At 41.5% G+C, this 12,368-nt stretch overlaps 1 pseudogene; it reads left to right on the top strand.

Annotated features, from left to right (window-relative positions):
* The window catches only part of LOC102482203 (axin interactor, dorsalization-associated protein-like), a 16,661-nt pseudogene extending 4,589 nt beyond the window's left edge, over positions 1-12,072 (top strand).
* Positions 12,073-12,368: the final 296 nt, after the last annotated feature.

Raw genomic sequence — 12,368 nt, 5'->3', positions numbered from 1 at the left:
AAAAAGAATTATTTTATTTATGGGGCCAGCAAGTGGCATAGTGGTTAAAGGCGCTGGACTCCCACATGGCCGACTACGGCTCAAGTCTCGGACCTGCTGACTTGCTTTCTCACTCTTCTTCAATCTCTCTCTCTCTCTCTGATCAAACTGGAAAATAACAGCGATAATAATAATAAATAAAGTTTAATTAAAAAAGACTTATTTTATTTAACTTTATTTATTTTAATTTGGCCAGAGAGGGATAGAGTGAGAGAGAGAGAAAGAGAGGAAAAGTGAGAAAGCAAGCTGCCTGGTCCGGGATTCAAACTGTGGTCGGCCATGTGGGAGTCCAGTGCCCTTAACCACCATGCCACCTGCTGGCCCCCAAACTGTTACTCTTTTCATTAAACTAAACTTTTCCTTAAATGGGTATTCTATCAGAACCAGCAGTTGGCATAGTGGGTAAGGTACTAGACTTGCATGTGATCAACCATGGTTTGTGTCCCAGACCTGGTGGCTTGAAACTCGTGCTGGGCACGTGTGTATGTGTGCCCAAAATCCTGAGAAGAGAATAGAAGAGAAGGGATTGCAGTATAGTCATTTTAATCCTGTTAGGTGATTTCTTGCTTCTGTCTCTCTGTCTCTCCTCTGTCTCTCTGGCAAGCACATGCACGCAGTCGCAAACATCTCTTTAAAAATGGTCATTATATCTAATTTCTTTTTTTAAAAATAATTATGTATTTAATTTTATTTATTCACTCATTTATTTTAATTTGACCAAAGAAAGACACAGAGCAAGAGGGAGAGAGAGAGAAAGTGAGAAAGCAAGCCACCAGGTCCAGGATTTGAACTATGGTCAGTCATGTGGGAGTGTCCAGCACCTTAACCACCACGCCACCTGCTGGTCCCCATTATATCTAATTTCTATTATTGAATACCTAGAATGGGCCATGGGATTGTTAAGTTACTATGGGTTCTTCATATGAAAAAAAAAAAAAGCCAGTTGTAAAAAATAATTATGTATTTATTTAATTCCATTTGCTATTATTTTTTAATTTGGCCAGAGAGAGCCAGAGAGAGAAAGGGAAAGTGAGAAATCAAGCCACCAGATTCAGGACTCAAATCACAGTCGGCCATGTGGGAATCCAGCGCCTTTAACCACCACGCCACCTGCCAGCCCCCATATGTATTTTCTAATCCTCCCAAATCTGCAAGGCTTAGTCCCCTTTCTAAATATATAGATCCTGAGGCCAAGTGACTTGCTCAAGGCCACACACCAGTCTGTGGCCGAGAGGCTTGGCTCATGGGTTAGTCTGATTTGAAGTCAGTAGAATCTCTAGTCTATCATGTTGCTACTCAGTACTGGAAATGAGTGCCAAAAACAGCACTGAATGCCTCATTTAAACACACTCATTCTACATGCAGACAATTGTTATTTTAAGGAAAGGTAGAAGAAAAAGGCAGGTTATATTTTGGCATTCAAAGGTAAAACAATAAATATTCTTTTTTCCTGTTCCTGTATCTCATTGCAGCTTCTTCAAAGCAAGTGAATTTATGTGTGTTGACACAGCTCTTATTTTAAGATCTTTGGCTCCATTTTTAAGTTCTTCCCCCTGGTACAGCCAGTCCCATGACTACCCCCGTCAGACTCTAAGTATCTGCCTAAAATTCTCATGCAGTGGTGACTGCGAGGGTTCACACTGCAAACGAGAAGTCACTCCTCTCTGCTAAGTCATAGGGCTCTTCTGTTTCATTGCACATGCCCTGACCTATTGCAACATTAATCACAAAGATACTGCACTTGAAGGATAAAGCAGCACCAGTGTTTTCAAAATATATTCACTGTGTCCAGAACTTTATCCTCTAATAATCTTCCATTACTTTCCAACCTATTCACAATGCATAGTTTTCTCATTTTTGTCTAAAAATAGTAGATTTTGTTTCACTCTATCTGTTGGTATTAAAACTCCACATTTAAGGATAAATGTATAGTATTTGAAATTTGCTTCCTTAAAAAAAAAAACTATTAATAGGTATCACTCTTTGGTTATTTGCAATTGCTCAAAAATAACTTAAAAGCTTTGGAGTATCAAGCTTGTGTAAAAAAAAAGAAAATGTTACTGCAATGTAAGATGCCTGCCAACTGTAAAAAGTAAAGCTAAAAGAACTCTCTTTTGCTATGACAAGGCAATGGAACGATTAACAATTGGGTCTAAACGACATCATATGTGTTGTGCTGTCAAGCACTGAGGAGGCACCCACATCCTTTCTGAGGTCTTCTTGCCAAAAATACATAAACTGAGTCTAATCATGACAAAACATCAAACTCAAATGAAGGGACCTTCTACAAAATGAGTAACCTATACTGTTCAAAAAATGACCAGGTCCACTGTGCCTGGTGGAAACCATCTATAATCCCAGCTACTCAGGAGATTGAGGCAGGAGGATGGTGAGTTCAAGGTCAGCCTGGGTAATATAGTAAGGCCCTGTTTCTAAATAAATTTTTACTTAAAATAAAGTCAAGGTCAAGAAATATAAAGACTAAGGAACTGTTCCAGATGAAAAGAGATTAAAGAGATACGACAACTAAATCACAATGCATGATTCTGGATTGGTTCCTGGACCAGGAAAGAAAAATACCCATAAAAGACATTATGGAGACAATGGACCGAAGTGGGACAAGGGCTGTGGGTTAGACAATAGCATTGTGTAAACATTAAATTTCCTGACTTTTATCAGTGTATTGTGGTTACATGAGAGAATGCCCTTGTTCTAAGAATTACACACTGAAGCATTTTGAGTAAAGAGGCATAGTGTCTCCAGGTCACTTTCACATGGTCTGGGAAAAAAATAACATGCATATATGAATAAAAATCCAGAGGCAGCCTGGTAAAACAAACGGAACAAAATGTCAGTAATTGTTGAATCTGGGTAAAGAATATATGAAAATTCCTTTTATTATTTTTGTGACTTTCCTCTGTCTGCCTTTAAAATTATATCAAATTAAAGGTTATAAAAACAGCGAATATATAGAAAATATAGACTATTACAAAAGAAAAACCCAAAACAGCAATTATCCTATCTGACACAGCAGAGTCTAAGACATGTTTAAATCTCTTGGTAATAAGCAAGCTTGACTGAACAGAATCATTTTGTCTTTTAAAGCGCAGGCTTGTGGAAAACAGACTTCATAAAAAAGCCCAAGAAGGTTCTTGCCTCATCCTGCCTCCTTATGTTCTATTAGGCCTCCAGGTCACCAGTTTTTCACTTGACAACTTTGACACCAGTGTGACTTTAATATCTCCCTCACACTTGGTGGGATTTAGAGAGGTTGTTGCTATAGGGCATGTGAGCTTGCTGGAGAGACAGAGAGACAGAAAGTGAGAAATCATCCCCTAGCGAGGATGGCTATGCCACAGTCTCTTCTCTTTTCTCCTCTCGGGATTTTGGGCATGCACGCACACATGCCTGCCTTGAGTTTTAAGCCACCGGGTCCAGGACTTGAACCATGAATGATGTAACAATTATGTCATCTGCTGGTCCCACTCAGTAGGATTTAAATGTCTGTGAATTATGTGATCACTGCCCTATTTCAGATTCTTGACCTTCTGAGCTCTAGTTATTTTGGGTACATGTTCGTGGTACAGGGAGAGAATTGTGTAGAGGACCTGGGGCCAGGTCAACCAGGCGGTGGTGGTTAAAGTGCTGTATCCTACATGACTGACTGCTCAGTTTAAGTCCTGGACCAAAGGCTTGAAAAGCGCACTAGCGTGGGCTAGCATACATACATATCCAAAATCCTGAAAGGAAGGAGAGATGAAGGAGAAAGTGTTGAGGCATGGCCATCCCCACTGGGAGGTACTTTCTCACTCCCTCCTTTTTCTCTGTCAGCACATGGCACCCTCTAGGAAAATTAAAGGGGTGGGGGGACACGGGACACTGAGCATATGTGTGCTATGCCGTTCTTTAATCATTTTGCTATCTCCTATCAGTCCCTATCTCCTCCTCATTTGATCTGTCATCTTCCCATTTCAGTTCTCTCCCCAGGGTTGGTCACCTCAGTCACTCTCTCATCACTCCTCAACCTGTCCTCTCTCCCTGCAAACTCACAAATCTGATCAATACTGCCTCTTATCATCATCTTCCATCCTTCTCAGATGTTGCTCGGGAAAATGAGAAAAACTTCACACATGAGATGCCCCTAGACACAGTGGAAGTGGCCAAGGCAGGGAGATTGTGAGGCCATTGGTCACTGTACCCCCAGATTGCTGTGGCCCCAGTGTCGGGGAGCTCCAGATGGGCTTTGTCTTATCCTGCCCTGGCTGCGATGCATCCACAGCATCCAGCCCAATTTGATGACTTGGGCTACCAGAGTGATGCCTGGGAAGAGCAGGGTTTTGGTGGTGCTTTCCCAGTGAGGTCCTTCAGCTCCAGCTAGGATCTGAGTCACCGGATGACAGCTCCACAAACATCCCAGGCACGGCGGCAAATCTGCACTTCCTGAGTGATTCTAATTGGTATGTCTGGTGCAGGAGATCCTCTCAGTTTTTTATTACTTGATCCTTCTTTGTTACTTTACATTATTGACGCCTCCTCTTCCTGAGTCTTCCATGACATCACTACCTTCTGATTGCCTGTCTTTGACTTGACAGCACCTTCACAAACTTCTTCCCCGATTCCTCTCTCCATGTTTTCTCTTTAAATGTTAAACTTCTCCATCCTTGGCATGTCTTCTCTCTTCAGTCTGTACCCATGGTTCTCAAACCTGGCTGCATACTAAAATCACTTGGGAAGCTTTAAAAGACTGACATGCCTGAGTCCCATCCCTGATTTGGTTGTCTGTGGTATGGCCTGGGCCTTAGGGGTTTTCAAATTCTCCAAGTGATTCCAAAGTGCTGCCAAGGTGGAGATCCTCTTTCTCCAGCTGAGCTCATATACGCCTACACTTCTAGCCACGTGGATGCGGACGATTGCCAAATCTCCATCCCTGGCTCCCACCTTCTCCCCTGAGCTTTGGAAGGCTCTATTGGTTATCTTCACCCTCTACAATTGCAACGCCAGATGGACAAACTGTACTCTTCACCTCCCTCCCAACTTGGTCTTTCCTGTGTAATCTTAAACTTGAAACATTTACACGCTCATAAATACTGAATAAAAACAGTCTCTGTACCATATCCCACTGAGCCGACCACTTAAAACACTTGGAACTCATTTTTGACTCCTTTCTGTTTCTCACAACACCCCATCGGTCACCAAATCTTTCTTGGATCCATCTCATCATTTCCCCCACGCCTTCTCTCCAATGACCTAAATGCAGGCCTCTGTTCTTTCTACTTTGACTGGATCCCTGCAACTCATGCTCCACCTGCTTTAATAGTTACCATTCCAGAATACAAATCCGATGTGCAGCAGGCTCCTTGATACAATGACTCTTACTCCTTTTTTAAATTAATTAACTTATTTAACTCCATTTGGTATTATTATTATTATTTTAATTTGACCAGAAAGAGGCACAGAGAGAGAGAGAGAGACAGGGAAAACAAGAAAGCAAGCCACCAGATCTGGGACTCAAACTGTGGTCAGCCATGTGGGAATCCAGCACCATTAACCACCACACCACCTGCCAGCCCCAATACAACTCTTTAATGGCTGCCAATTATCTACAGAATAAAGATCAAATGCTACCTGTGGTTAAAAGACTTCACGCTCTAGGGGCAGGCAGTGGTGCAGTGGTAATGCAACTTGACTCATATGAGAAAGGCCCTGGGTTTTCCTCCTTGGGCACACCAGACATGTATATAAATGCCCATGATTTGAGCAAGAGGAGACTAGGGGTAGATCGCAATGTGCGGTCGCTGTTGGGGATCTCTCTCTCTTTTTCAGGAAAGACAAATAAATAAACTTCAGGGGAAAAAAGACTTTATGATATGGCTAAAATATTTCCTTACTCATGTCCTGTTTAGACCTCCAAAGACACAGGGCTAAGTTACTGCAAATTTCAGACATAGCATGGCCTTTCATGAGCTAATAATGTTGAGAAAAATGATCCAAAATCTGGAAATAAGATTACTTATTATGTAATGAAAAATCTCTCCCTGCTCCTTCAATGTCATACTGGAGTGCTGTGTAGGGTTTAAAGGAATTGACTTTCTGAGGATCACTGACAATACGCAGATTAATAAGAGAGAAGGGATGTAAATCTTATTTAATGTACATGGGGGAATATCACAGAAGGGTGATTACCCCAAAACCTAGTGAAGCTTAGGTGCCCTATCATAGGAGAGGGGAATGAAATGAAGGTAATTTTATCAATTGATTGTCTTGTCTATTTATTATTTTATTTTTAAAAATTTGCTATAGGGCATTCACTTACTACAGAGGCAGAAAGAAGGGAAATGAGAAAGCACCCTCCAGCTCAGATGGTCCTGAGATTTAGGGTTCAGGACACACACATGTGCCCAGGACTCAAATTACACAATTGGCCATGTGGGATCCAACACCTCAACCACCACACCACCTGCAGGCCCAGGAAATGTAAGTACTTTTAAGAACGGGGAATTAATAATTAGATTTGGGAGGAAAGAATGAGTCCAAAGCTCAGACAAAGGCTCATAAAGAATTTCTCTGGGAACTGCATGAGCCTGGAAGAACAATAGCTCACGACTAAATCAATCGAGGTGTGTTGCCAGGCCTTAATCTTCCTTCCTGCGATATGAGTTAACTTTTCTTCTTTGGCTGGTCCAGTCTACAGGCCAATAATGGACTATCAGAATAAAGCCTCTCCCAGCATCTGTTGATCTCCAAGGGTCTTTCATTTTAAATAATCCGTATACCAGGCTGCCATGATATGGAGTGACAGTTCTCAGACTCCTTCAGCTGTCAAATAAGTACGAACAACTATGTCACCTGATGTAGAGGGTGCTGTCTAATAGAGTCACAGAAACAATTTTTAATTTTGTAGTAGTCACATTAAAAAAGAAGGAAAAAGATATGGGAGAGATTGATGTTAATAATGCATATTATTTTACCTGATATATCCTAAATGTTATCCTTTCAATATGTAAAAAAAAATTACAAATGAGGTCATTTAGATTCTCTTTTTTATCCTAAACTTTTGAAATCCAGTATGTATTTTATATTTAGGGTACATCTTTAGATGCTACATTTTCATGGGAAGTGTTCTTTCTGTGTTTAGATTTAACAAAATTTACAGTTGGGAAAATGGAAGATTTTCATACCCAAACTCTTTTTTTTTTTTGGAGAGGTTTTCACTATAGGGCGCATACGCTCACCAGACAGACAGAACATAGAGACAGAAAGCGAGAAATCACCCCCCAGGGGGGATGGTCATGCCGCAATCCCTTCTCCTCCATTCTCCTCTCGGGATCTTGGGCACGCACGCACACGCGCCCGGCGTGAGATTTAAGCCACCGAGTCCGAGACGCGAACCGTGGTCGACTATGTGGGAGTCCAACAACATAGCCATTACGCTAACCACTGGTTCCCTGTACCCAAACTCTTTTAACATACCTAGAAGTTCTCCAGTAACTAAATTGAGTAGCAAAGATACTTTCCTTTTAGTATTTGTGTCCTTATTGACAAAATGTTTTTTAGAAGAATTGATTTGACTTTACAGCAAACGGATGTCAACTTTAAAACCATGTCTGTCCAAGGTTAATTCACTATTTTGTGTCAACTCAGTATTATTAACATTGAATTTAAAAGGATATTCGATGATTCTAAATATATCAATATAAAAAGGAAATTCTGGGCTGGCAGGTGGTATGGTAGTTAAGGAAGCTGGACTCCCACATGGCTGGACCCGGTTTGAGTCCTGGACCTGGCAGCTTGCTTTCTCAATTTTCTTCTCTCTATCTCTTTCTGGTCAACCTAAAAAAATAAAATAACAACAGGGCCAGCAGCTGTCGTGGTGGTTAAGGATGCCGGACTCCCACATGGCCTACTGCAGTTTGAGTCCCTTACCTGGTGGCTTATGTCCCGGACCTGGCGGCTTACTTTCTCACTTTCCCTCTCTCTATCTGTCCCTGTCTGGTCAAATTAAAATAAAGAGAAGGATTAAGAACTTGCAACTATAAGCAACAGAAAGAACCTTTAACTGCCTTAAACCAACTGAGAAATACACTGTAGAGAAGGATTTTATCTACCTATGGACAGTGAGAAGGTGATGGATACCAGCCCTGCATTACCTCAGGCAAGAACAGGGACTACCCTGCCATTCTTAGGGAAGCCAGACACCCGAGGATAAGTCACGCTGCAGACCTCCACAACACCACTCCTGCTAACCACAAGATGGCCGCTGTGCCACATCAACTGATGGTCAACTCTGCTTACCAGAACTGCTTTCCTGAAACTGTATTCCATGGAGACTCACCTACAGTTGCGGAACTGCACGAGACCCACACTTGATCCAACCTTGAATGGAATCTATTTTCCCTATTGTTAAAAACTTTGGACTCCTGGCCCCTCTCCCTCTACTCGCAGGTATCGCATTTTCAATGACCCCTCTGGAGGATAGCTGTCTATAGCAGAGATAGAGTAATTGGGAGAGGGGGAAAGGGCTGAGGGTCAAACATAGGATAAAAAACATATTTATATGTATGAAAGTAGAAATGGAACAGTATTGGTGACGACATGCTTGATTAAGACACTATGTAGTTTATCCTAGATGGGAAACTACACTTGGTGTGTTGTGATGATACTCAGGGAATGAGTGTTAGGCAATATAATTTAATATAAAAAAAGTAATAAGCAGGAGGAAAAAAAAATGCACATTTGATGACTGAAGAGAGTTGTATGGACACAACTGGGGTCTACTTTATAATATGTTCATTCTACTCCCTGGGGTTTATGCCTAGGATCAGATTTGGATACATGTGTAAGGATATGTCAGCTGTGCTAGCTAGTGGATATATTTAGACAAATTGAGTTCATTGGTAGAACAATTGAATGGGGGGGGGCGGAAGCCATTGAGGGCAATCATGAATGTCAGGGACAATGGAGGAGGAAGATGGGACATGGCAGAGGGTGGGGATGGGGAACCTAGGATGGCAAAATAAAAGGCAAGGTATGCAGGACACAAAAATTGGGAAATCATTTGCTGAGAACATATATGTTGATGTGCTTGATTGAGCCAATGCACAGTGTATTTTGGATGGGAAATTCATATGTGTGTTGTGATGAGAAAAAAAAATTTATAATAAAAAACAAAGTATAAAAAAAAAAAGACAATCTTCTATTTTTTTAAATAGTTTTGGCAGCCAATTTACATAATGCTGTCTATTAATCAGAATCTTCTACCTATTTGAATCATGTTAGAAAAGTGGGTAAAATCATTATTATGGTTTCTATCTTAGAAAGTTTCACTGTTAACATAAATCCTTATACCTGTCTAGCTAAGTCACAAATAAGCTTTGGCTTGCATTGGAGTTTCACATGTACCTTGTTCAAATTCAGTGTGATATAGCTGTAAGAAAGCACATAAATCATATTGCCATTTCTGCCCTTGAGTAATGACTATTTGGCAAGCGTTTCTTTAGTTTAAAAAAATCTGGAATTGAGTTAGCACAGTATAACTTTGTAAAACTCTTTGCGCCTCAACCAATGTGCATTAGCAATGAACACAAGATTAAATTCATCGTCCTTTATTTCTTTCAACAGTTCCATAAACTGGTAATGAGTCACAGCATTCGCATGTATATGCTGAACGGTTTTAACAATAGTATCCCTTACACTTTTCAGAGAGTCCGTTTCAGAGAATGGAACCTAAATATTTTCAGTATGTGTCACACAATGATATGAAGTCACCAGAAAAACATGAGTCTCTTGTGGGTTTTTTCCCCATACTGCCAGAAGGCATGCGTGCTTGCCAGAGTCAGAGAGACAGAAAGAGGGAGAAAGTGCCTCCAATGGGGAGCGGTCATGCCACAATCCCTTCTTCATTTTTCCATCCTGTTAGAATTGTGGAAATGCACTCACACATGCCTGACATGTGTTTACACTACCTGAGCCAGGATTTTTAACTGCAGTCTGCTATGTGGTACCCAACTCACTTAACCACTAGACTATGGGGCTGGCCCCAGTGCCTTGTTTTAAAATTCCAAGAAATCTGGAATTTTTTTTAAAGAGTGTTTTTTTAATAATTATTTTATTTAACTTTATTTATTTATTTTAATTTGACCAGAGAGGGACAGAGAGAGAGGGAGAAAGTGAGAAAGCAAGCCACCAGGTCCGGGACTCGAACTGTGGTCCACCATGTGGGAGTCCAGCGCCCCTAACCACCACGCTACTTGCCCGCCCCTTGCCAGCCCCAGAAATCTGGAACTTTGACCTAACATAGCTGGAGCACCATCCATTGTGATACATAGTTTTTCATATCTTTTTCTTTCTTTCTTTCTTTCTTTTTTTTTGAGAGATTTTTGCTATAGGGCACATGCACTCGCCGGAGAGATAGAGGCAGAGAGACAGAAAGAGAGAAATCACCTCCCCAGGGGGGAACGGCCATGCCACAATCCTTTTTTCTTCAGTCACCTCATAAGATTTTGAGCATGGACACACATATGCCGGCATGAGTTTTAAGCCACCAGGTTTGAGACTCAAACCGCAGTCGACTATGTGGGAATCCAGTGACGTAACCAATGTGCCATCTATTCGTCCCTTACGTTTTCATATCTAACTGAAGTTCTTCTTCGGCAGATGTAAAAGATTTAAAAATATCTATGCTCAGGGAAGCTCCTTGGCGGGTGACAGTGGTGGCCTTAGGGGTTACTTCTGGCTCTGTTAATGTCAGGGCCAGGACCAGGGAGGATGGCACCCTAGACCCCAGCTTTGCTGGGATAGGGGCAGGAGGGGATGGCATGGAGGTGACCCAGAGTCTGCTGCAGAGCCAGGGCATCAGTTTTAGGAGAGGTGCCAACCTCAACTCTTGGGGCCAGCTAGTGGAGGTGATAGACGAGTATCAGATATTAGCAAGACATCTACAAAAAAAGAGGCCCAAGCTCAATACGATAATTCTGAATTCATAGAACAAAAGAAAACCATAGGCAAAATCACAACATGCTTAGAATTATGAAGTGCAGCTTTTACAGTCCACACAGTCTCAAGAAAAATTTAAACCAGAGAAACTGAAGAAGCTAGAACCAATCCTAAAGAATATTCTTACATATAATAAAGAATTCCCATTCGATGTTCAGCCTGTCTCATTAAGAAGAACTTTAGCACCTAATGAAGAAGATTTTGGAATTTGAAGATGAAGAAGAGGGTCGTGCTTGAGCAGGGTCTCCTGATTCTTTTCCTACCAGAGTTGCTGGTACTTTATTACCAAGGTTGCCATCGGAACCAGGAATGATGTTACTCATGATCAGAATTGAGAAAATCAGTTTGAAAGATGCCGAGCAGCGCATTGATCGCTGTATCACAGTTAGTGTCAAGGATCTGAATGGCATAGACTTAACTCCTGTACAAGATACTCTTGTGGCTTCACGAAAACAAGATACATATGTTCATTTTAATGTGGACATTGAGTGTCAGAAGCATGCAGAAAAAATAACCAAAGGTACAGGTATCTTCTTTGAATTCAAACACCAAATACCTTTTTTTTAAAGGGGGTTTACTAGCACCAAGTGTTTTGCTTTCATGGAGACAGATGAAATTAAACCTGAGCCAATCGTAATAGAACTGTATAAGAAAACCACAGACTTTAAAAAAAAAAAAAAAAAGAAAGGGAACCAGCAGTTAGTGTAATGGCTATGTCGCTGGACTCCCATGTAGTCGACCACGGTTCGCGTCCCGGACCTGGTGGCTTAAAACTCACGCCAGGCGCGTGTGCGTGCGTGCCCAAGATCCTGAGAGAAGAATGGAGAAGGGATTGTGGCGTGACCATCCCCCCTGGGGGGGGTGATTTCTCGCTTTCTGTCTCTATGTCTCTCTCTGTCTGGTGAGCGCACGTGCCCTATAGCAAAAAACTTCTCCCCCCAAAAGAAAAAGAAACCCACAGACTTTCAAAGAAAGAAATTGCAATTATTGACCAAGAAACTACTGTGTCTTCCTCTATATCAAACTCTGCACAAGGAATGATCCTGACATGAACAACCTGGAACGTCTGTGAATTTTACCACCCAGTAGGAACCATCACAGCTGTGTAGTGAAGTCATCCTTCAGCAGGCAGGAAGTGAGACGTATACATGCCTGTAGACCAGAGTGAGTTCACTGCAGAGCTGTGTTACGGACTTCAAAGTCCAGCACATCAATGACATGTCAGACTCATTTGGATACAGGCTTACTGTAGATTTTGAGATGTGTTCTTACTTTTCTATTAATTGTGCTATTAATAGTCTATTTTCTAATTTACCACTACTTCTACCCTGCTTCCT

Source organism: Tupaia chinensis, unplaced genomic scaffold, assembly GCF_000334495.1.
Source record: "Tupaia chinensis unplaced genomic scaffold, TupChi_1.0 Scaffold000184_1, whole genome shotgun sequence".
NCBI lineage: Eukaryota > Metazoa > Chordata > Mammalia > Scandentia > Tupaiidae > Tupaia > Tupaia belangeri.
The sequence above is the reverse complement of the archived record's forward strand: the minus strand, read 5'-3'. Positions and strand labels throughout refer to the sequence as shown.